Genomic DNA, 26666 nt, shown 5'->3' with positions numbered 1-26666 from the left:
ACTGATTGATGGCCAGTTTCCTAGGAACCAGAAGGAGGCTGAAACTGAAGCAACACTGCCTCTGGCACACTCTTCTGGCTTATAGACATGGTCTCCTTGTTCTCTGTCATGAGCCTCATGGATCACTGTCCTCCTCTAGCTCAGGTGCCTTGTCTTGAAATTCAATAATTCTTTTTTTCTGATTGATCGAGTCTGCTGTTGAAGTTCTCCATTGAATTTTTCATTCTTTATTTCTATTGTATTCTTCAGCACCACAATTTCTGCTTGGTTCTTTTTCCTGGTTTCTATCTCATTGTTGGAATTCTTGTCTTTCTTTGTGTTGTTTTCTTGATATTGTTATCTGTAATATGTCATCTCCTGTAGCTCACTAACAATTTGTCAATCTTTATAAAAATTTATAATGCATGTATCATTTGATTCCCAAGTAATCTGTCATACAAAAACCTCAAAAGCAGGCAAAACAGAGTTTTCAGTAGCATTGTTTTAGTAGGGAAAAGTTGGCAACGGATTGGTTAAATTAGTCATAGTTCAATTCTGCTATACAGCTGTTATATAGAATACCACATAGCTAGTAAAGTGGGTTGTAGTATTATATCTATAGATACTGCCATGGAAAAGCTCCTGAAGATACATTATTAAGCAAATAATTTACAACACAAAATGCAGGTTTTCATGCCAGGTGGCCATGTAAACAACATATGAGACTCAATGGGTTAGTTTGCTAGTCAGATGATTAGATATAGCTGTTTGTGGATGCATAGAACCAACCTGAAAATATATACATGTGCTAATATGAGGCGTTTTGAAAAAACAGTGGGCTGAAAAATGGGACTACACTTATTTTTTCCTTTGTTGCCTATACAATACATTAAAACATAATGGGTATATATTTATTTTATAGAAAGTAGCTTCCACATTGTATTTTTGTTACTGCCAGAATCAAAGGCTGCAGAGTCAGTAATTAATAATTTTAGTGTGTTTGGTACATAGTAAGATAGGGGTGAGTCCCTGGGTTTACTTTTTGTCAGAGGAGCCAGATTAAGACACAAAGTCAGGTTAGTTAAGTACGTATATGAGGATCTAGAATGTTCTTGATAATCCCAGCTGCCAGTGACAAGAGCTTTATTTGAACACTGAAGTAGAAATATGTTAGATATAGTGTCTTATAAGGCCATTAAATCTTCCTAATTTCCATAATGGAATGGCATGTGGAAAGGTGAGGAAAAATCATAGATAGATTCTTAAACTCATAGAAATGCATAGTAGTGTTCAAACTCTTTCAGCTTTCAACTTTACTACTGTTAGTGTGCAAAACTGAGAGAAACTATAAATGTTTCTGACACATTTTGACAATTGTTTCAATGCATATAAGCAGACAGAAAAATAGCATCCTAGTAACCCTTCAAGTATCAGGTAAGCTACTCAGCTGACACCTACAAAGTCATTTCTAGAAGTGATTTCCCCTGTTCTAACCTACAGTCTCATAGTATTGTTAAAACTTGACCCCATTTTAATACTGATTTCACGGTCTTTTAATTAAATCCAGTTCAAAGAAAGGACTCGGTTCCTGAGCCATATGCATCACATCTGGGGCAACGGAAATAATAATGCTCTTGATTTAATGCAATGTCTCTCTTTCCTGAACATTTTTGGTGGGAAACAGGTGGTAAGCTAATAGAAGAGGATGAGCAGTTGGGTATCCAGGGGAAGTTATACTAAATATTGAAAGGATAATGATTTTAAAAGAATATGAAAGTATAAATGAAAAGTATACTTAAGCAAGGAGAAGAGAAATTTAACAAGAGATGTCTAAATCGATAACATCTCACAAACTGATCATTAACTAATATTAATAATTCAGGTTTGACAGAATGGATGAATAGGTATCTCTTTCTTTCTTCCATTTCAGTTCAGGTAGGGTGTCCCTAAAATGGTCCCATATGTATTAAACACATATGTTAAATTAAATTAAATTATTAAATACATATGTATTTAACCTTTCTGAGACAAATGCCCTAGTATAATCCTTCCTCCAGTGTGGAATGGAACTGGTGATTTGCCTCAAACAGAATATAGCAAAAATGATATAATAGAAAGTCATTTCTCGAGGTCAGTTTATAAAAATACTCTGGCTTCCATTTTACTTGCCATTTCTCACACTATCTCATTCATATTCTTTCTCTGCCATTGCTCAGGCAGAAGTCAACTATCATCTTCTCAGTAATTCAAGTAGTAAGGGACTGATATCACTAGCCATAGCCAGGGAGGAACTTAACTAAACACCAAGCAGGTAAGCTGGGAAGTGAATCTTTTCCGGTCTGCAAAATGCCATGTGACTGAGCTTGAAAGCCAAGTCCTCCCTCTTTTGAGTTGTGTTAGAGAGCTTCAACCAGAGATTCCACCACATTCTTGACCCACAGAAACTGTGAGATAATAGATGCTTGCTGTTTTAAACCACTAATTTGGGGGGTAACTTGTTATGCAACAATAAAAATTATTTGGGTTGTCCAAAAAGTTCCCTTGAATTTTTCCATAAGCTGTAACAGAAGAACTCAAATGAACTTTTTGACCAATCCAATATTTAGTGCATTTTTTTTTCTGAAAAAAATATATTTAGGTTAAGTTTCATAAATCATTCCATTTAAATATATGAGAGGAGGAAGCTCCCTATTTATTCAGAGGTGGGGTTTTTTTTTGCAAAGAAAAGAGAATTCAATAAAGTGGATTCATATTAATTATTGTGTTAAATTCTGTTTTCCTATAACAATTCTTAAGGTATGGCATCTGCCTGCAACACAGGAGACCTGGGTATACTCCCTGGGTCGGGAAGATCCTCTGGAGAAGGGAATGGCAGTCCACTACAGGATTCTTGCCTGGAGAATCCCATGGACGGAGGAGACTGGCAGGCTACACAGTCAATGGGATCACAAATAGTTGGACACAACTGAGCAACTAACGCTACTACTACTAAGGTATGGCATAGTTTAGTGGATACACTTTAACTAGAAATATGGTGACTAGGTCATAAATGAAAATATGCAGACTAATATGTCAAATTTTGTTGAATTCTTTCTGTTTGTCAGGTAGCAAAGTGTCTTTTTTAAACATGTATTTATTACAATAAGTAGAAGATATTAAGAAGAGGTAGCAAAATGGTTGTCTGAGGAGGCCTTACAAATAGCTGAGAAAAGAAGAGAAACTAAAGGCAAAGGAGAAAAGGAAAGATATATCTGAATGCTGAGTTCCAAAGAATAGCAAGGAGAGATAAGAAAGCCTTAAGTGATTGATGCAAAGAAATACAGGGAAACAATAGAATGGGAAAAACTAGAGATGGCTTCAAGAAAATTATAGATACCAAGAAACATTTCATGCAAAGACGGGCACAATAAAGGAAAGAAACAATGTGGACCTAATAGAAGCAGAAGATATTAAGAAGAGGTGGCAAGAATACGTGGAAGAACTATACAAAAGGGATCTTACTGACCCAGATAACTGCGATGGTGTGATCACTCACCTAGAGCCAGACATCCCGGAATGTGAAGTCAAGTGGGCCTTAGGAAGCATCACTAAGAACAAAGCTAGTGGAGGTGATGAAATTCCAGCTGAGCTATTTCAAGTCCTAAAAGATGATGCTATGAAAGTGCAGGACTCAATATGCCAGCAAATTTGGAAAACTCAGCAGTGGCCACAGGACTGGGAAAGGTCAGTTTTCATTCTAGTTCCAAAGAAAGGCAATGCCAAAGAATGCTCAAACTACCACACAGTTGCACTCATCTCACACGCTATCAAAGTAATGCTCAAAATTCTCCAAGCCAGGTTTCAAAAGTATGTGAACTGAGAACTTCCAGATGTTCAAGCTGGATTTAGAAAAGGCAGAGGAACCAGAGATCAAATTGCCAACATCCATTGGATCATCGAAAAAACAAGAGAATTCCAGAAAAATATCTACTTCTGCTTTATTGATTACGCCATAACCTTTGACTGTGTAGATCACAACTAACTGTGGAACAGATGGGAATACCAGACCACCTGACTTGCCTCCTGAGAAATCTGTATGCAGGTCAAGAAGCAACAGTTAGAACCAGACATGGAACAACAGACTGATTCCAAATTGGGAAAGGAGTACATCAAGGCTGTATATTGTCACCCTGCTTATTTAACTTATATGCAGAGTACATAATGTGAAATTCTGGGCTGGATACAGTGCAGTCTGGAATCAAGATTGCTGGGAGAAATATCAATAATCTCAGATATGCAGATGACACCACCCTTATGGCAGAAAGTGAAGAGGAACTAAAGAGCCTCCTGATGAAGGTGAAAGAGGAAAGTGAAAAAGCTGGCTTAAAACTCAGCATTCAGAAAACTAAGATCATGGCATCCGATCCCATCACTTCATGGCAAAGAGATGGCAAAACAATGGAAACAGTGACAGACTTTCTTTTCTTGGGCTCCAAAATCACTTCAGATGGTGAGTGCAGCCATGAAAATAAAAGATGCTTGCTCCTTGGAAGAAAAGCTATGACCAACCTAGACAGCATATTAAAAAGCAGAGACATTACTTTAGTGACAAAAGCTCCATCTAGTCAAAGCTATGTTATTTTTCAGTAGTCATGTATGGATGTGAAAGTTGCACCATAAAGAAATGATGAACTGTGGTGTTGGAGAAGACTCTTGAGAGTCCCTTGGACTGCAAGGAGATCCCACCAGTCCATCCTAAAGGAAATCAGTCCTGAATATTCATTTGAAGTACTGATGCTGAAGCTCCAATACCTTGGCCACCTGATGCAAAGAGCTGACTCATTGGAAAAGACCCTGATACTGGGAAAGGTTGAAGGCAGGAGAAGAAGGGGACGACAGAGGATGAGATGATTGGATGGCATCGCCGACTTGATGCACATGAGTTTGAGCAAGCTCCGGGAGTTTGTGATGGGCAGAGAAGCCTGCTGTGCTGCAGTCCATGGGGTCACAAAGAAGCGGACTTGACTGAGCGACTGAACTGATTACAGTATTTAATGTTCACCCCAAAAAGCTAAGTAGATTTTTTTATTCCCATTTAACACATAAAGAAAGAAGCATGGAGGGCCATAGAGCTTAAGCCACTTGCCCAAAATCATACAGCACGAAGATTCAAACTTGGGCAATCAGAATCTAGAAGCCACCATCTCAACCACAACAGTGTACCAACTCTCCTAAGAACCCATGTTCAATCCCCAGACTGCCTTTCTTGTCGGAGTGTTATATTCTCTTTGGTCACAAAGCTCCAAAATTTTAGATGCTAGGTGTAAATATTAATGAGGAGAAACATCATTAACATGTAGTGAATCAGAGATTCCATGGGAGATATTACAATTAGAGTAGTTAAGAATGAGGACTCAATCCTATGACAACAGTAGCAGGAAGAGGCAGGGGGAGAAACTGATGTTACCAGAGCTTGGTGAGAACAGCAGCCATCAAAGGAGGCAGCCCAACAGGATCAGGGTCCATGGAACAACATGGCCACCATTTGAACTGTGCCAAGGCAAGTGATGGGTGGTACGAACAAATATCCCGACTGGTCTCTTCCTCTGATTTCCTGACACTTCCCCACATGGGCCAGACCCAACTGCAAACCAGAGGGCAAGGACCCCTGGTTGATGGAGGCCACTCTCAGAACACAGAACAAGGCAGAGATGGGAGAAATTAGATTTGGCTGGCTTACCACCTCTCCTAATTAAAAGATGCTTTTTGTTTGTTTGTTTGTTTTTTAATGAGAACTCTCAGTTCAGTTCAGTCATTCAGTTGTGTCCGACTCTTTGCGACCCCATGAATCGCAGCACGCCAGGCCTCCCTGACCATCACCAACTCCCGGAGTTTACTCAAACTCATGCCCATCGAGTCGGTGATGCCATCCAGCCATCTCATCCTCTGTCGTCCCCTTCTCCTGCCCCAATCCCTCCCAGCATCAGGGTCTTTTCCAATGAGTCATCTCTTCGCATGAGGTGGCCAAAGTATTACAGTTTCAGCTTCCGCATCAGTCCTTCCAATGAACACCCAGGACTGATCTCCTTCAGAATGGACTGGTTGGATCTCCTTGCAGTCCAAGGGACTCTCAAGAGTCTTCTCTAACACCATAGTTCAAAGCATCAAATTTTTGGCGCTCAGCTTTCTTTACAGTCCAACTCTCACATCCATACATGACCACTGGAAAAACCATAGGCTTGACCAGACAGACCTTTGTTAGCAAAGTAATGTCTCTGCTTTTTAATATGCTATCTAGGTTGGTCATAACGTTCCTTCCAAGGAGTAAGCGTCTTTTAACTTCATGGCTGCAATCACCATCTGCAGTGATTTGGGAGCCCCCAAAAATGAAGTCACTGTTTCCACTGTTTCCCCATCTATTTCCCATGAGTTGAAGGGAACAGATACAATGATCTGAGTTTTCTCAATGTTAAGCTTTAAGCCAACTTTTTCACTCTCCTCTTCCATTTTCATCAAGAGGCTTTTTAGTTCCTCCTCACTTTCTGCCAGAAGGGTGGTGTCATCTGCATATCTGAGGTTACTGATATTTTTCCCGGCAATCTTGATTCCAGCTTGTGCTTCTTCCAGCCCAGCGTTTCTCATGATGTACTCTGCATATAAGTTAAATAAGCAGGGTGTCAATATACAGCCTTGACGTACTCCTTTTCCTATTTGGAACCAGTCTGTTGTTCCATGTCCAGTTCTAACTGGTGCTTCCTGACCTGCATACAGGTTTCTGAAGAGGCAGGTCAGGTTGCCTGGTATTCCCATCTCCTTCAGAATTTTCCACAGTTTATTGTGATCCACACAGTCGAAGGCTTTGGCGTAGTCAATAAAGCAGAAATAGATGTTTTTCTGGATCTCACTTGCTTTTTCGATGATCCAGCAGATATTGGCAATTTGATCTCTGGTTCCTCTGCCTTTTCTAAAACCAGCTTGAATATCTGGAAGTTCACGGTTCACGTATTGCTGAAGCCTGGTTTGGAGAATTTTGAGCATTACCTTACTAGCGTCTGAGATGAGTGCAATTGTGCAGTAGTTTGAGCATTTTTTGGGATTGGAATGAAAATGAACCTTTTCCAGTCCTGTGGCCACTGCTGAGTTTTCCAAATTTGCTGGCATATTGAGTGCAGCACTTTCACAGCATCATCTTTCAGAATTTGAAATAGCTCAACTGGAATTCCATCACATCCACTAGCTTTGTTTGTAGTGATGCTTTCTAAGGCCCACTTGACTTCACATTCCAGGATCTCTGGCTCTAGGTCAGTGATCACACCATTGTGATTATCTGGGTCATGAAGATCTTTTTTGTACAGTTCTCCTGTGTATTCTTGCCACCTCTTCTTAATATCTTCTGCTTCTGTTAGGTCCATACCATTTCTGTCCTTTATTGAGCCCATCTTTGCATGAAATGTTCCCTTGGTATCTCTAATTTTCTTGAAGAGATCTCTAGTCTTTCCCATTCTGTTGTTTTCCTCTATTTCTTTGCATCGATCGCTGAGGGAGGCTTTCTTATCTCTCTTGGCTCTTCTTCGGAACTCTGCATTTAAATGGGAATATCTTTCCTTTTCTCCTTTTCTTTAGCTTCTCTTCATTTCACAGGTATTTGTAAGGCCTCCTCAGACAACCATTTTGCCTTTTTGCATTTCTTTTCCGTAGGCATGGTCTTGATCCCTGTCTCCTGTACAATGTCACGAATCTCCGTCCATAGTTCATCAGGCTCTCTGTCTATCAGATCTAGTTCCCTAAATCTATTTCTCACTTCCACTGTATAGTCATAAGGGATTTGATTTAGGTCATACCTGAATGGTCTAGTGGTTATCCTTACTTTCTTCAGTTTAAGTCTGAATTTGGCAATAAGGAGTTCATGATCTGAGCCGCAGTCAGGTCCCAGTCTTGTTTTTGCTGACTATATAGAGCTTCTCCATCTTTGGCTGCAAAGAATATAATCAGTCTGATTTTGGTGTTGACCATCTGGTGATGTCCATGTGTAGAGTCTTCTCTTGTGTTCTTGGAAGAGGGTGTTTGCTATGAGCAGTGCGTTCTCTTGGCAAAACTCTATTAGCCTTTGTCCTGCTTCATTGCATACTCCAAGGCCAAATTTGCCTGTTACTCCAGGTGTTTCTTGACTTCCTACTTTTGCATTCCAGTCCCCTATAATGAAAAGGACATCTTTTTTGGGTGTTAGTTCTAAAAGGTCTTGTAGGTCTTCATAGAACCGTTCAACTTCAGCTTCTTCAGCATTACTGGTTGGGGCATAGGCTTGAATTACCATGACATTGAATGGTTGGCCTTGGAAACAAACAGAGATCATTCTGTCATTTTTGAGATTGCATCTAAGTACTGCATTTTGGACTCTTTTGTTGACCATGATGACTACTCCATTTCTTCTAAGGGATTCCTGCCCACAGTAGTAGATATAATGGTCATCTTAGTTAAATTCACCCATTCCTGTCCATTTTAGTTCACTGATTCCTAGAATGTCAACATTCACTCTTGCCATCTCCTGTTTGACCACTTCCAATTTGCCTTGATTCATGGGCCTAACATTCCAGATTCCTATGCAATATTGCTCTTTACAGCATCAGACCTTGCTTCTATCACTAGTCCCATCCACAACTGGGTGTTGTTTTTGCTTTGGCTCCATCTCTTCATTCTTTCTGGAGTTATTTCTCCACTGATCTCCAGTAGTATATTGGGCATCTACCAACGTGGGGAGTTCCTCTTTCAGTATCCTATCCTTTTGCCTTCTCATACTGTTCATGGGGTTCTCACAGCAAGAATACTGAAGTGGTTTGCCATTCCCTTCTCCAGTGGACCATTCGGTCAGACCTCTCCACCATGACCCAACCGTCTTGGGTGGCCCCACACGGCATGGCTTACTTTCACTGAGTTAGACAAGACTGTGGCCTTGTGATCAGATTGGCTAGTTTTCTGTGATTATAGTTTTAGTGTGTCTGTCCTCTGATGCCCTCTGGCAACACCTACCGTCCTACTTGGGTTTCTCTTACCTTGGACGTGGGGTATCTCTTCACGGCTGCTCCAGCAAAGCGCAGCCGCTGCTCCTTACCTTGGATGAGGGGTATCTAGAAGAGGCTAAATTCCAATCCCACTGGGCCAGTAGTTTTTTGTGTAATTTGGGTTAAGTGATATACCCTCTTTCAGATTCATTTCATCAAATGTAAACAAGTGACCATTAAATGTCCCTCCCTCATAAAGCTGGTGTAAGTATTAAATGAGACAATAAATACATGGACAGATTTGGAACAGTCCCTAAATACAGTAAGCACTTAATAAATGTTAACAATTATTGTGATAATATCTGACAGAGGAGAAAAGAATTGAACACAGAGTTTTAGGCTCTCTTCTTTCCAGAGGAAAACAGCTATCCAAATAAGTGGAGAAAGTAGGTTAAAGGAGAAATACCGTGAAAGAAAGTGGGATGTCTTGATATCCTACAAAGCCAAATGTGCTTTGCATACAAAATTTTGTTAACCTTCACAGCCGACTAAGTAAATAGTATTCCTGTTTTACAAGTGAGGAAGCTTTAATGAAAGAACTTAACCAAGGTTTAAAAAGCTGCCAGGTAACAGAGGAAGCACCAGTGGGTATTCACATCAAGGAACATCTGACTCTCTCTCTCACCATGAGAGACTTCTCGGTTATAAAAACCAGAGGAATGGAGGAATTATCCTAAATTGTGAAGGCTTGTCCCGTCATTTAGTTAAATTTAGGTGTTCCTTATATTCCATCTTTACACACACATCACTGCCTGCCTGGTGCAAGCTTCTGAGCAAGATACACCAGGCAGGTCTGTGCCCAGCCAAGGGAGAAAAGAGGCTGGAATCCAGCCCATGATCCACCCAATAGCATTCATTTGCCAAAGAGGTATTTTTTCTAGTTAACACATTAGTGAAATATGAGCTAACGGAGGCCCTAAAATAATGGTGATGGACATGACCATTTCCCACAATCTACTGAAAATTCAGATTGTGCCTCCATGATCTGATAGAACGAACCTGAATTGTTTAGTATCTAGAGATGTTGAGTGAGAGCTACCTGGCCTAGGGGTAAAGGAGGATGGCATTAAGATGTAAAATCCTGAAGAGATGGCCAGAGGTAAGCTGTATCCAAAAGAATTTAGGTAAAGTAACTAAACTGATATGGAAATGTATCTACCTGTAGCCCAAGATTACTCACTCTGTGGGATTCACTTGTTACACTCTTAACTATTGCCTTGACTTAACACTGATGAAGATAAATGGCAGGAGTTCTTGTGCTGAGGGGCGGGAGGGGAACTGTGTTTACAAGGCTGTTAGCTAAAGAAAGGGACTCAGGGTTCATTTCAGCCTAGGGTTGGAAGAAGCAAACTAACATAGGGTGGCCTCTGCTGTTTCACCACAACTTATTTCTTACTCTTTACTGAGTTATTTGGAGCATTGTTTTCTACATCTTTAATTTTACAATTCAGTTTCCTAAATGGAATTATAACAACATAAGGCTAACTATGACCATGATTATATACTTTTTCATCTCATGGAACATTGACACAAAACTCTAATGAGGAGTATTTCTCATGAAACAACCACAAATTTCATTTTATCTTTTAGAGAGAGAGAGAGAAATTTGATCAGAAGAAATGAGTTTAATTAGGGATTCTGAATGATCAGTAGCATTGTCACTTCAGTTGTGAAAGATTCTCTTATTTTCTGAGGACTTTTCAAGTTATAAAAGAGGATATCATTTCTAAATGTATTAATATTTAGGGGAGAAAATGCATTTCTCCTTTATTAGCTTTGATATACATATAATGTCACAGTTGTAAGAAATTACTTCCTGATTTTTTATTGCAATGTAGTAGTCACAGTTACTCCAAGACATTTTCCAGCTGTTGTTATGGCATATTCAAAATAAGCAAGAGCCATAGCAGTGTGAAAGATTTGAGATAGATTTCGATGTAAAAAGAATTTAAGTCCTGGAGTCAGGGGGGTCCATTGGTATGCAATGGAAACTCACACTAGCATAAGCAATGGGGAGATTTTATTATAAAGATGCCCCTTTCTCCTAGACCCCAAGGGCAGAAATACAGCTGGGGCCTTAATGAGGTAGTGGAAACATGAATTGAAATGTCATCTGAAAACTATTCATCCTGTTTGTTTTTTTCTCTATTCTTGTGGCCTAATGGCCTTTCATTTTTGCTTTTGTTGGATGTTTTCATTTTTCTTTCTTGAAGGACTGGCTCTCATAGCTTATCTCTATACCTGGTGTGCAAGGGTTACCCCACAATCCTCAACTCATCTTTATGTTCTATGAGGAGACTAAAAATCACATTAGGCCAAATGTATTTGCTATTAAACCGTGATGGCCAACAAAGGAATGGAAATCATAGAAAGAAGAGTAATCTTTGGTATTTCGTCCTGCAGCGACCTGCTCTTGGGACCACATGCATACATCCCTCTTCTACAGTTTCTCCCATTCCAAAGGGATAAATTCAGTCCCTGCTTATAGTATTTTAACAAAAGCTTTTATCCACTTATAAATAGATAACAAGGTAATCAAATGTTTCAGTGACAAATCCTTCCATTGAAAATTTAGGAAAAGATAAAGGGTGAAATAAAAGGAAATAGAGACAGTGTCCTATTGAAAGAGAAGTAGCATTGCTCTGTAATAGTTACCACTAACTCAGTGGTTCTGAAAATTGGGCATAACCTGGAGAAATTGTCAAAACCCAGATTACCAGAGCCAGGAATTCCCAGAGTTTCAGATTTAGCAAGCAAATGGTGGGGCACGAGTAGGTGTATTTCACCAAGTTTCCGGGGATCATATACAACTGTATTTGAGGCACTGTATCAGCAATATCCCTGTGTCAGCATATTTGTCATTATGTTTTTTGGCTGAGCACAAATTGGCTCTTAATTTTTCTCATACATAATTTAGAGATACTCTGCTGTACTAGAATCAGGCAGGCAGGCACTAATACAGGAAGGAAAAGGAAACTAACCAGAGCCTGATTGGTTTTGGAAAATACTGATTTATCCATTAAATAGCTGCTGATATTAGGCTCTCTTGCAGTTCCTTTCTGAGTCTGCTGCGCTGTATTTCTGTTGCTGCAGAAAAAGGAAAATGAAAACAAAGACAAAGCAAACAAAGAAAACCTGGCTTGATAAGATATTGCCGAGTAGATTGGTATGTTCCATAGAGCCATGCACTACTTAAGAATATTAAAATGGAAAGAATACACACTTGGTATAAAAAAATGTTTACAGTCTCATAAGGCACCATTTTATAAAAAGATTAACTAATTTACCTTCCCTTCAGGAGAAAAATATCTTGTGAGAAATAAAGATTTGAAATAAGAAAATAAATTCTTCGGGGTGTTTTACAGTTCTGTGTTCACTGAAAGCATCAGTTTTGAAAAAAAATCTCCTCTACATACTCTATGTCCTGGCTTCTTGTGTGTTAATATGATCAAGTGCCAAGCTGCTATATCTGTAGATACATGACACTATGCATTTGTCAAAACCCACAGAACTTCACAGCAGAGTGAACCTTAATGTCTATAAATTCAAAGTAAGTAATTTAGGAAGGAATGCAGACTGTGACAGAAGAATGTAATTCTATTAGGAATGCATGCAACAACCTCACTGAAGGAAGAGGGCACAAGAGATGCTGACAAAAGTAATTTGGGAAATGAGTGGAGATGGTAAACTTAAAGGCAACGGGAATAGTATGTAAACACTGTACTCTAGTTGATAAAATTATTTCCCATGGAAATACAGGTTAGCAATTCTGAGACCACTATACATGTATACTAGAATTGAGTCATTAAGTAAACAGATGGCAAATGGTGGGAGGTTACCAGCAATGGGAGCAGGTGTGAATGGTCATGGGGTAAAGGATCAGGAGGAAACATCAGTTTCGACTTATGTTTAGTTACATACTGATAGATGTGTATAGAAATCATTATATTCATGTATACACAGATTGATATACACATACATGTTTCATTGCTCTATCAGCTAAAAGGGCCTAGAAGCAATGACATCCCAGTGGCAGTGAGCATACCCAACAATCAGATCTTGGTTTTACTGTTTTCCTATAAGAGGAACCAAGACTCCTGGAGAAAGGCTGATTCAAAGATTGTGGCAAATAACATACAACAGATGGCTGGAGCATCTTTTAGTGCAACAAATTAAGGAAATGCTCCAAGAATCAGAATAATGGGAGTATGTGAAAAGGACACAGGAGCCAACAGGAAGAACTGTTAATGACCAAAGCTGGAACAATTCGAATAACAAGATAAAATAACATTAAGTTACAGCCCAAAGTACAAAATATATAGCCATGAGTTTATACTGATATAAATGACTAGAAAATAAATGGGGTGAATAGACAAATTTCCTTGTGGAAGTTTATCCAGATATTCTGCTCTCACAGTGGAGGTTGTGCATAGTGGTATCCTTCCAAAGTGTAGAGTATGGAAAGCGGGTGACACAGTGACTGTACAGTGGAGAAGCCTGACAAACACTACCTCAGCCAGGTGGTCGAGGTTAACATCATCAGTAACGAGCCATGTGGAGAGCATGAACCCTTGATGTGATGTGATGAGAAGGGTGCTGCTGCTGCTACTAAGTCACTTCAGTCGTGTCCGACTCTGTGCGACCCCATAGACGGCAGCCCACTAGGCTCCTCTATCCCTGGGATTCTCCAGGCAAGAGTACTGGAGTGGGGTGCCATTGCCTTCTCCGGATGAGAAGGGTACTATCTCCCTAAAACCTATAACTCCAGTCTAATCATGAGGAAAACATCAGGAAAATCCTGATTGAGGGACTTTTTACTACTTTCAGTAATCCTCAAAACTGTCAGGGTTATCAAAAAGCAAGTAAAGTTTGAGAACTGTCACAGCTATGTTACTTTCATGTATCAGAGACTGATTTAAATTCTCAATCCTCTTTTTTTTTTTTTGTTTAAGCTACTTTTCCTCACTTCAGAGTAAATCCTGTCACAAGGAGTTCCCAGTCACAAGGTACTGCAAATGGCAGCAGTGTGGATGGTAGCTGAAACACTGAGGAAATCGGCATGTCTCTCAGATTTCACCAGGTTGGATTTTATCATGAGAGGTCAACCTGCTCCTAAAGAGTGAGAACTGCCTCCTGCTTCTGAGGTGTCCTCTGCCTTGGTCACCAACTAAACCAACTTAACAGAAAACTATGGGATAATATCCAAAACGTAGGATAATGTAGGAGGAGTGGCCAACATGGCAAAGCAGAAAGACCCCGAGCTCACCTCCCATGGGCACACCAGAATCACAACTGTTGTTATTTACAGAGCAACTATCAGTGACAATTACCTGGAGACTAGCAGAAAAGGCCCTCTACAGCTAAAAATATAAAAAAGGAACCAAAAGGGGACATGTAGGAGGAGTGAAGATGTCGCATAGTCAAAACCCACAGCCCCACGGAGATAACCACAGAGTGGAGGATAATTACAATTGAAAATTTTCTTACCATGGAGCCAGAGTCTGAGCTCCACATAGGGCTCCCATCCTGGGGGTCCTGTACTGGGAAGATGAGCACTAGAACACTTGGCTCTGAAGACCAGTGGGGCTTACTTCTAGGAGAGCCCGAGGGCCATCACATTTTTCAAGACCTAGAGAAGAAGCAATTTGAAAAGAGTCTGGGTCAGACCCACTTGCTAATCTTGGAGAGCCTCCAAGAGCGACAAGAGGCAATGGGACTCACCTTGGGGACACATGCTGACAGCAGTCATTTGGGGGCGCTCATCCTACTACAAGGGACAGGGAAGCCTGGCGTGCTGCAGTCCATGGGGTTGCAAAGAGTCAGTCATGACTTAGTGACTGAACAACAACAACAAATCCCACTACAAGGACACCAGTGCTGGCAAGTGACATTTTGGAATCCTCCCTCTAGCTTATTAATGCTGGGGCCACCAGCCAGTAGGCATAAGTCTTTGTATGATGATAGACGGTAACTAGATTCACCATAATGATCATTTTGAAATGTACAAAAATATTGAATTATTATGTTGTATACCTGGGAACTAACACAGTGTTCTAGGTCAGTTATACCTCAAAAACAAACAGAAAAACTCATAGGGACTTCCCTGGTGGTCCAGTGGTTAAGAATTTGTCTTCCAGTGCAAGGGATGTGGGTTTGAACCCTGATTGGGAGAAGTTAAGATTTCACATGCCACAGGGCAACTAAACCCACAAGCCCAACTAGAGGTATGCCTGTGCACTGCAACAAAGATCCTGTGTGCACTAAGGCCCAACCAATGCAACCATAAATAAATATATACACTCATAGAAAAAGAGATCAGGCTTGTGACTACCAGAGGCAAGACATTGGAGAGGAACTGGATGAAGGCAGTCAAAGGTACAAACTCCCAGTTATAAATAAGTACTAGGGATGTAATGTATAACATGATAAATGTAATTAACATTGCTGTATGTTGTCACTGAAAGCTGTTAAGTGTAAATCATAAGAGTTGTCATCACAAGGAAAAAATATATATATTTTTCTCTATTTCTTTACTGTTATACTCATGAAATGATGAATGTTCACTAAACCTACTGTGGCAATCATTTCATGATATATGCAAATCAAATCATTATGCTATACACCTTAAACTTATACAGTGCTGTATCTCAATTCTATTTCGATAAAAACTCAAAAGAAAAAAATGGAATGATATCGTAGAGAGTGAAGTCTGAGAAAAATCACTTATGGAGGGGAGCTGGCCATGTGACTGAGGGAGGGACTGTTCGGGCAGAGAAACCATAAGGTAGGAGTCTGGTAATGAAAGGAAGATATAAAGGCAAGAGAAAGGGTGCTAGATGAGATTAGAAAAGCAGGCTGTTGGATCAGATGGTACCTTGAAGGTCAGGGTCTATTGAATTTCTCCTTAGTGCAGTGGTAATCATTACATTTGAGGATTTTAAGTACCAAAGGGGTGTGACATGATAACACTTTTTCCTTAACTATTTTTTATTGAAGTAACATACACATACAGATTAGAGAGCTAATTCATGGATGACTGTCGAAGTGTTTACGCGTTAATCGTCCTCCAACGTCAGTATCATAACTCTGAAAGTAGTCTCTCCTCTTTTTGCTTACAAAAGAAAAATCTTTGATTGAACCATGTAAAAAAATCATGGCTGATTCATGCGAATGTATGGCAAAAACCGCTACAATATTGTAAAGCAATTAGCCTCCAATTAAAATAATTAAAAAAAAATAATAGGTCATATGAGGCCTACTGGAACAGATTTTTTCTCTTGGCACACTCAAAGATTAAAAGGCAGAAAGGAGTACAAAATAACTTCCTCTAGTTGTGGTACATATACACAATGGAATATTACTCAGCTCTAAAAAGGAGTGCATTTGAGTCAGTTCTAATGAGGTGGATGAAACTTGAGCCTATTATACACAGTGAACTAAGTCAGAAAGAGAAGGATAAATCCTGTATATTAACACATATATATGGAAATTGGACAGTAACAACGATCCTACAGGCAGGACAGCAGAGGAAACACAGATGTAAAGAACAATCTTTTGGACTATGTGGGAGAAGGCGAGAGTGAGATGACTTGAGAGAATAGCATTGAAACACGTATATTACCTACTATATGTAAAATAGATGACCAATGCAAGTTTGATACATAAAGCAGGGCACCTAAAGCTGGTGCTTGGAGACAGCCCAGAGGGATGGGGTGGGGAGGGGCTTCAGGATGGGGGGACACATGTATACCTGTGGCTGATTCATGATGATATATGGCAAAAACTATCACAATATTGAAAAGTAATTATCTTCCAATTAAAGTAAATAATTAAAAAAAAAACTTCCTGTTAATGACCTTTTCCTGCTCATATATTTTATCTCCATTTTATAACTGGGTTGCTGAGTACTACCAATAGTACTCATTTTCTTGAACTTTTTTTTGCTATTAATATTTTGGTATATTTTCTTTAATCTTTTGTCACACATTGGTTTCTTTTTTAATATAATTTCTTATTGTGATATAATTCACATACTATAAAATTAACCTCTTTAACTATAGAATTCAGTGGTGTTTGGTCTGTTCACAAAATATACAACTATCACCACTATTTAATTCCAGAATATTTTCATTACCCCCACATGAAACTCTATACCCTTTATCCTTCATCCATCAATCCTATCATCACTTTCCCATCCAGCCCTAGGAAACTGCTAATCTACTTTCCTTCTCTACAGATTTTCTACTTTGGACATTTCATATAAGTATAATAATCACAATATGCTGCCTTTCGTGTCTAGATTGACCCACTTTGCATAATGTTTGCTCAGTTTATAGTACAAATCAGGACTTCATTCCTTTTTATGACAATAATATTCAGTTGTGTTGCTATACCACATTGTGTTCATCCATTCATCAACTGATAGATTTTGAGTTTTTTCTTCTTTTTGGCTATTATGAATAATGCTACTATAAACATTCATGTACAAATTTTTGTGTGGATTTATGTTTTAGATTCTCTTGGGTATAGATTTAGGAGTGAAATTACTGGGTTGTGTGTTAACTATAACATTTTAAGGAACTTCCTAATTGTTTAAGAGGCCACGCTTTTTACACTCTCAACATCAATGTATATGGGTTTCATTCTTCTATATTCTTGCCAACAATTATGTTTTTTTATTATACCCATCTCAGTGAGTCTTGTATCATTTTGATTTGTATTTGCCTAATAAGTAATGATATTGAACATTGTATACCTATCAGCAACGATTTTTGCTATTGCTTTGTGTGGTTGTTTTTTAAATCAGATAAAAGCATAAAAATACATTTATACAGTCTAGTATATTTTCCATTATGTTGCCTTTTGGGGTATTCTTCACTTATTAGTGAAGGTTTAAGTTATTGTCTATATCTCTTCATTTCAGCCTAAAGGACTCCCTTTACTATTTCTTCTTCTAGGGCCAGCAACAGATTCTATTAATTTTTGTTAGTCTCTTGTGTACCCCACTATCTACCCTCTCAGTTCAGTCACTCAGTCGTGTCCAACTCTTTGTGACCCGATGGACTGCAGCATGCCAGGCCTCCCTGTCCATCACCAACTCCCAGAGCTTACTCAAACTCATGTCCATCAAGTTGGTGATGCCATCCAACCATCTCATCCTCTGTCCTCCCCTTCTCCTCCCCCTTGAGTTTTTCCCAGCATCAGGGTCTTTCCAAACGAGTCAGTTCTTCACATCAGGTGGCCAAAGTATTGGACTTTCACCTTCAGCATCAGTCCCTCCAATGAATATTCAGGACTGATTTCCTTTAGGATGGGCTGGTTGGATCTCCTTGAAGTGCAAGGGACTCTCAAGAGTCTTCTCCAACACCACAGTTCAAAAGCATCAATTATTTAGCACTCAGCTTTCTTTATAGCCCAACTCTCACATCCATACATGACTACTGGAAAAACCATAGCTTTGACTAGATGGACCTTTGTTGGCAAAGTAACATCTCTGCTTTTTAATATGCTGTCTAGTTTGGTCATAACTTTTCTTCCAAGGAGTAAGCGTCTCTTAATTTCATGGCTGCAGTCACCAGCTGCAGTGATTTTGGAGCCTCCAAAATTAAACTCAGCCACTGTTTCCACTGTCTCCCCATCTATTTGCCATGAAGTGATGGGACCAGATGCCATGATCTTAGTTTTCTGAATGTTGAGTTTTAAGCCAATTTTTTCACTCTCCTCTTTCACTTTCATCAAGAGGCTCTTTAGTTTTTCACTTTCTGCTATAAGGGTGGTGTCATCTGCATATCTGAGGTTTTTGACATTTCTCTTGGCAATCTTGATTCCAGCTTGTGCTTCATCCAGCCTAGTATTTCTCATGATGTACTCTGCATATAAGTTAAATAAGCAGGGTGACAATATACAGCCTTGATGTACTCCTTTTCCTATTTGGAACCAGTCTATTGTTCCATGCCTGGTTCTAACTGTTGCTTCTTGACCTGCATACAGATTTCTCAAGAGGCTGGTCAGGTGGTCTGGTATTCCCATCTCTTGAAGAATTTTCCAGTTTGTTGTGATCCACACAGTCAAAGGCTTTGGCATAGTCAATAGATGTTTTTCTGGAACTCTCTTGCTTTTTCAATGATCCAACGGATGTTGGCAATTTGATCTCTGGTTCCTCTGCCTTTTCTAAAACCAGCTTGAACATCTGGAAGTTCACAGTTCACATACTGTTGAAACCTGGCTTGGAGAATTTTGAGCATTACTTTGCTAGCGTGTGAGATGAGTGCAATTGTGCGGTAGTTTGAGCATTCTTTGGCATTGCCTTTCTTTGGGATTGGAATGAAAACTGATCTTTTCCAATCCTGTGGGCACTGCTGTGTTTTCCAAATTTGCTGGCATATTGAGTGCAGCACTTTCACAGCATCATCTTTTAGGACTTGAAATAGCTCAACTGGAATTCAATCACCTCCACTAGTTTTGTTCATAGTGATGCTTCCTAAGGCCCACTTGACTTCACATTCCAGGATGTCTGGTTCTAGGTAAGTGATCATACCATCATGATTGTCTGGGTTGTGAAGATCGTTTTTGCATAGTTCTGTGTATTCTTACCACCTCTTAATAGCTTCTGCTTCTGTTAGGTCCATACCATTTCTGTCCTTTATTGTGCCCACCTTTGCCTGAAATGTTCATCCACCCCCTCAGGCAGCCACAGTGTTCAACAACTGCTTCTAGTTGCTTTCAACAAATGCTCCCAGGAGAAATACTGTTCATACTGGGCAACTACTTCTTGTCGTCATCCTATGCATCATATATATTTTCCCTAAAACAAAAAAAAGATGGCAAGAATGATCTTCAGAATGAGTCTTTCAACCACTAGGTTAAAACAGCACTTATGAAAATGCAACAATATGCTATGTATGGAATATAATTTACATTCAAGAAGCTCAAATATTGATCATGTCCCACAAAAATAAACTAGCTGTCTTTCATATTCTCCTTGCTTAGAATGAAAAATTCCTCAAGTTATGCTGAAATCCTTACTTACATCGAGATGATCAATATTTGTCCCAGCCATCCATTAATAATAATATCACACATGCTTTCAAATCCCTACACTGCAACTTGTATAATAATTACCCTCTACAACCCAATAAGAAAGTGTCTGTGGGAAAGCGGTTTGCTGTTTTAACAAGCTTAATTTAAAATAGAAAATTGTAACGTACCAAAAAGCACAACCTGAGGATAATTAAGAATATGCAGGAAATACTGATTATTTATATGGAAGTTTGGCATCCAGAGTTCATCCAAAGCAAACTAAAGACAGCTATAACAGGCTATTAAAGCTCTGTAGGCATGTCTGCCAGGCATTGGGGAATGAAGACAATTGTAAATTTTGAGTTTATAGCAGGTTAGCATTTTCTCACGTCTCAAAGCATGAAAGCAGCACTTCATCCACGTGCTATAATGACAAGCCTGGCTTATTGTCTCTCCTGTTAAGATCTTCAGCGAAAACCACTTCACTTTTGCCTACAGGTTCAACCTGGTTTGCAGTTCTAGTGCACAACCTACCTTCTGGATGAGTTAAGAATTACTTTCATAGATCCAAAGTTCTGAGGTTTAGTATCAAGTCAGAGATACTGACCTGCCTCCCTGTTTCAGTAAGTACCAGGATGCTGCCTTAAGCCTTTATGTTTCAGATCTTGCCTGAACCATTTTTTATATACCATTATAGCTTAGGTGGGCTCCCCTGGTGGTTCAGACAATAAAGGATCTGCCTGCAATGCAGGCGATCCAGGCTCAATCCCTGGGTTGGGAAGATCCCCTGGAGAAGGGTGGCTACCCACTCCAGCATTCTTGCCTGGAGAATTCCACGCACTGAGGAACTTGGTGGACTACAGTCCATGGGGTCACAAAAAGAGTCAGATAGGATTTAGCAACTAAACAACAACAGATAGCATTAGGTACATTCAACTTTAGAAGAAATCCAAAGAGTCAAAGCAGAGGAAATACAAGTAACAGACACAAGCTTTTTCTATATCACATCTTTTTCTGGTTTCAATGCAAGGATATGCATTGTTATATTCAGTGTGCTTTGGTGGATCAGATAGTTAGGTCAGAGAAAAGTTAACTATTAGAAGACCTATGTTCTAGTTGTAGCTCATCACATACTAACCGTGACATTTCACTCTCCTAGACTCAGTTTTCACATCTGTTTAATGGGGACAATCATCATTGTACAAATTAAGTGAAAATATGGATTTAAAGCACTAGGCATCATTCTTGGCACCTATTAGGCTCAACAAATCCTACTGGTGGATGAGAAGTTAGAGAAGGAGGAGGAAAAATGATGGTAGATGAAGGAGAGACAGTTGGATGAAAAGAAAACAGAGGAGGAAGAGAAGTAAGAATTAGTGATGGGGGCTTCCCTGGTGGCTCAGTGGTAAAGAATCTGCCTGCTAATGCAGGAGACAGGGGTTCGATCCCTGATCCAGGAAGATCCCACATGCCACAGAGCAACTAAGGCCCTGTGCCAAAACTATTGAGCTTGTGCTCTAGAGCCTAGGAGCAGCAACTACTGAAGCCCGAGTGCTAGAGAGCCTGTGCCCCACAACAAGAGAAGCCACTGCAACGAGAAGCCCATACACTGCAACCAGAGAGTAGTTACTGCTCATCGCGGCTAAAGGAAAACTTGCACAACGAAGACCCAGCACAGCCAAAACTAAATAAATAAAATTATATATATATTTATTTTATATAAAAGAACTATTGGTGGTTGTGGAGTGGTGCTGAAGAACATAGATTTTTGTCCACAGTGCCTGTGTGACCTCAAGCAAATTAGCTCATCACTTTGAACATGACTTGGATTTTTAGTGTGCAAACCTAGAAGCTGATAGTAATTCGTATGCATATTCACAGGATTGTTGTAAGACTTAAATGATAATCGATGTGAAGGCACTTTGATACCTACTAAATTCAATAGAAGCCTAAAAGATTATTACTACAAAAGGCAGTTATGCGTTGGGGAAATATGTAATAAAATTAAGTGTTGTTCACATAAGCTTTTTCTTAACCTCTTCCATAGCATTTGGATGGATCTGAATTAGGCTTTGACAAGAAGCCAGGTGTGAACTAAACACTCCCTGGAAGGTTCTTTTATGGACAAAGTGGAGTCTTGTATTGGAAGTTGACTTCTACCTGAAACATGTTGCAGAGTAGAATTGGTCCTTGTATCAGTAACTTCAGATACGCAGATAACACCACCCTTATGGCAGAGAGTGAAGAAGAACTAAAGAGCCTCTTGAAAGTGAAAGGGGAGAGTGAAAGAGTTGGCTTAAAACTCAACATTCAGAAAACTAAGATCAAGGCATCCAGTCCCATCACTTCATGGCAAATAGATAGGGAAATAATGGAAACAGTGACAGACTATTTTTTTGGGCTCCAAAATCACTGCAGATGGTGACTGCAGCCATGAAATTAAAAGATTCTTACTCCTTGGAAGAAAAGTTATGACTAACCTAGACAGCATATTAAAAAGCAGAGACATTACTTTGTCAACAAAAGTCCATCTAGTCAAAGCTATGGCTTTTCCAGTAGTCATGTATGGATGTGAGAGTTGGACCATAAAGAAAGCTGAACATGAAAGAATTGATGCTTTTGAACTGTGGTGTTGGAGAAGACTCTTGAGAAAGTCCCTTGGACTGCAAGGACATCCAACCAGTCCATTCTAAAGGAAATCAGTCTTGAATATTTATTGGAAAGACTGATGCTGAAGCTGAAAGTCTAATACTTTGGCCACCTGATGCAAAGAACTGACTTGTTTGGCAAGACCCTGATTCTGGGAAAGATTGAAGGGGGAGGAGAAGGGGAAGACAGAGGATGAGATGGTTGGATGGCATCACCAACTCAATGGACATGAGTTTGAGTAAGCTCTAGGAGTTGGTGATGGACAGGGAGGCCTGGCATGCTGCAGTCCATGGGGTCACAAAGAGTCAGACATGACTGAGCAACTGAACTGAACTGATTAAATGAACAACCTTATCTATATGTATGGATGATCTTTTCCAAATCTATTTGAATTCTGTGAAGGATGAAGCAGTTTGGGTAAATGTATGAAACTAGATCAGATGCTCTGGGAATCCAATCATTTAAAAATCAAATATATCAATTTTTTTAAAATGAATTCTCAGTTTTAGCACCCAAAGGTACAGCCCCTGAATAAATTGAACCAATTACCTTTAAACCTTCCATCTTTGGAGAAAACACTTTTAACAGGTTTTCTAGATCCTTCTTTTCTAATTCTTTGGCCGTGGGGTCATAGGTTCCCCTACCAGGGATCAAACCCACGACCCCCATATGTTGGAAGCACACAGAGTCTTAACCACTGAACCAAAAGGGAATTCCGAGGTCCTTCTATTCTTAAGATGGAATGGTATGTGGTGGCATGACCCATCCACTCATTGATGCTGTCCCTAAACACTGTTTTTTTTTTTTTTTTAAAGCATGTGCGTGATTGCTAAGTTGCTTCAGTCATGTCTAACTCTTGGGGACCCTGTGGACTCCTCTGTCTATTCTGGCATTCTCCAGGCAAGTATACTGGAATAGGTTTCCATGTCTTCCTCCAGGGGATCTTCCTGACTCAGGGATCAAACCCAAGCTCATGTCTCCTGCATTGGCAGGCAGGTCCTTTACCACTAGCACCATCTGGGAAGCCCAGCACTAGTTAAAGCATGATGGCAAACTTTCCATTCTCAAACCACCCAAAATTTAGGATCCTGTTTTCAGACTGCCCTGCCCTGTGTGTGTTCTTAGTCGCTCAGTCATGTCTGAGTTTGTGTGACCCCATGGACTGTAGCCTACCAGGCTCCTTTGTCCATGGGGAGTCTCCAGGCAAGAATACTGGAGTGAGTTGCCATGCCCTCCTCTAGGGGATCTTCTCAACCAAGGGATCAAACCCAGGTCTCCTGCATTGCAGGCAGATTCTTTACTGTCTGAATCACCAGGGCTAGGTCCTAAAATTTCCTAATTTGGTAAATTAGCAAAATTGAGGTCTCAGAATTCCACCAATGCTCTCTTGGTTAGCTGATGACTCTCTGTGAGATAGGTAGGTAGGTGGTAGGTAGATAGACAAAGTTCTTCAGTTCTAAGTAAGAAGGGGAAGTATATATAGAATCATGATTGTATAGAATCATATTTCTATCATTTTTTTTCTTGTGACAAACTAAGTAGCACTGGATGATTTATGAAAAGAAGACACTTTGATATATAGTGATTTCTCTGTTCTAAAATAAATAGCCCCAGGTCTCTAGGCATTTGAAAGTTAGTTGATACTGTATTTATGTATTTTTACAACAGTATTTACTTGTGAAAAAAGAAAGCCTTCAACAGAGCAGAAATCAATGATTTATAGCAAAAGTAGAAACCAAAGTCTTAGAAATCCTAGGGATAGCATAGCATTATATAATGTCATTTCATCTTTCTGGAACTCAATTTCTTCATCATCACTTACCAGATAAAATACACAACTCCTAGTTAAAATGGACTTTTCAATAAACAACTTTTCAGTATGTTTCAGATATTGCACAGGACATAATTATGCTTAAAAAATTACTGTTTATCTGAAATTCCAATTTAACTGGGAGTCCTATATTTTTATTTGCTAAATCTAGCAATACTGTGGTAAAAATGGCAAGTTTGGGAGGGGATGACACAGGTAACTTCTAGTATATGTGCTGCCGAAGTGAGCACAACACAGCTAACTTCTAAAAGGCTCTTCCAGCTGGAAACTTCTAGATTTCTGTTGAAGGACCAGCTTGGCAAACTACCTGCCTATGTGATCAGATATGAGTATACGCTTGTAAGGCAGTGGTTCTCAAAAGTCACTCTCCTCATGAATCCCTTGGGATTTGTTAATAAAAAAAAAAAAAAAAACAAAAAAACCAAGTCCTAGGCTATGCCCTATGAATTTCTGATTCATCAGTTCTGGGGTGAGGCTAGGGAACCTGTACCTTTAATAGTCAAGCCAGGTGATTTTGGTACAGGTGTTCCAGGACCTTACTTTGAAAAACATTGCAACTTTCTCCTACAAATGCAGAAATCCTGACTACCTGGATGCCAGAATTTCCCTACTCTTCATTCATTTGTGAACATACAAAAATTGAACGCTGCTCTTCTAACCACACAAAAGACTCACTGTGAACTACTGTGCTCATACTTCTTTGACTAACATATTTAATGCTAAATTGGTCATGAAATTGGTTTTCATTAATTTTTGTGGAAGTGAGGAAAATTCAACTTAATCATATTCTAATAATGAATGAAAGCATACTCAACAAAAATAAAATGCTGTTTCCTTTTAATAAAGGAAAATGACTTGTTGAATATTAGGCATGGCAATGATAGAACAAATAAGAATGGAAAAGCAGCAGCGTGAGGAATTGTTCTGACAAGAGAAAGCTAATTATTTTAATCCAATTCAATCTGCTATTCGACTAAAAGGTCAGAGAACACTACATAAAGCCCCTGTACAAAGCTCATCTCCAGAGAGGATTCAATATTCTGCAAAAGTCCATTTTTTCCTAATTTGGTATTTCAATACCTCTCCCTTGAGAGCGTGTCTAAAGTTAACATTTAACACCCTCACCAGAAGTTTTTATTGTAAGCACAGCTAGTTCAACTTTAGTTATTCATCAGACCAAAAAAAAAAAAAAAAGGTCTTATTTGACCGTTAGACCAAAGATTGACTGCTTTTGGGGACCAGAACTAAATTTTTATTGACCTGATGCTGAGTGGTTTAAACTCTAGTGTGTGCAAATACCACCTAAGGACATATCTACACATCCAGAGATAGCCAGGAGGAGGATAAATGTACCTTAATTGTCATAAGCTTGAGAAAAAAAAAATATGTTTTTGTAAGATTATCCCACTATAACAAGTATCTTTTTTTTTTAATGTGGACCACTTTTAAAGTTTTAATTGAATTTGAATTTGTTACAATACTGCTTCATTTTTATGTTTTGGGTTTTTTTCTTTTTTTTTTTTTTTGGCCCTGAGGCATGTGGGATTGTAGCTCCCCAAGCAGGAATTGAACTTGCATCCCCTACATTGGATAACCACTAGACCACCAAAGAAGTCCCAAGTTATCTTTGATTCTCTACTCTGAGTTAACTCTAAGAGGTCTGCATTTCCATCTTGTTAGAAGGAACTAAGATGAATCCATTACAAAACAGTGTGGCAGCATTTCTTGGGTAATTGTTTTTATTAATGCTACATGGCAATGAAAGCAGTGTATTTAATATGACAGAAGTCTGATTCTAGAGCCAGAATTCTTAGATTTCAATCCAAAATGTACAACCTATTAGGTGTATGACCCTAGAAATGTATATATTACTAGCTTCTCTTTGCCTCAATTTCTACCACTCTAAAATGGGGCTAGAACTTTCCTCATGATTGTTCTGAGGATTAGACGAGGTAATGTGAGTACTATTCCAATAGTACCTGGTGCATGCATAGTAAGTGGAGGACTGGAGGAGGGGGGCTGTTATCATATACTTCTGATTCATGACCTTTCCAAACATTCTCCTGGCTGGTGACGGCCCTCACCTATCATTTTGGTCAGAGTTCATTTAAGATCTAATATTCTTTGCTGTACAATGTTGAATTCTCTGA

At 39.4% G+C, this 26666-nt stretch overlaps 1 long non-coding RNA gene across 1 annotated transcript in view; it reads left to right on the top strand.

The window, feature by feature from the left end:
- LOC122434616 overlaps positions 1 to 2820 on the top strand; it is a 369037-nt gene extending 366217 nt beyond the window's left edge. Inside the window, exon 4 of the long non-coding RNA XR_006267431.1 lies at positions 2776 to 2820. This is a non-coding gene — a long non-coding RNA (uncharacterized LOC122434616). The remainder of the gene's footprint in view (positions 1 to 2775) is intronic.
- Positions 2821 to 26666: the final 23846 nt, after the last annotated feature.

This window comes from Cervus canadensis, chromosome X (assembly GCF_019320065.1).
Source record: "Cervus canadensis isolate Bull #8, Minnesota chromosome X, ASM1932006v1, whole genome shotgun sequence".
Taxonomy (NCBI): Eukaryota; Metazoa; Chordata; class Mammalia; order Artiodactyla; family Cervidae; genus Cervus; species Cervus canadensis.
This window is presented reverse-complemented; position numbering and strand designations above follow the sequence as displayed.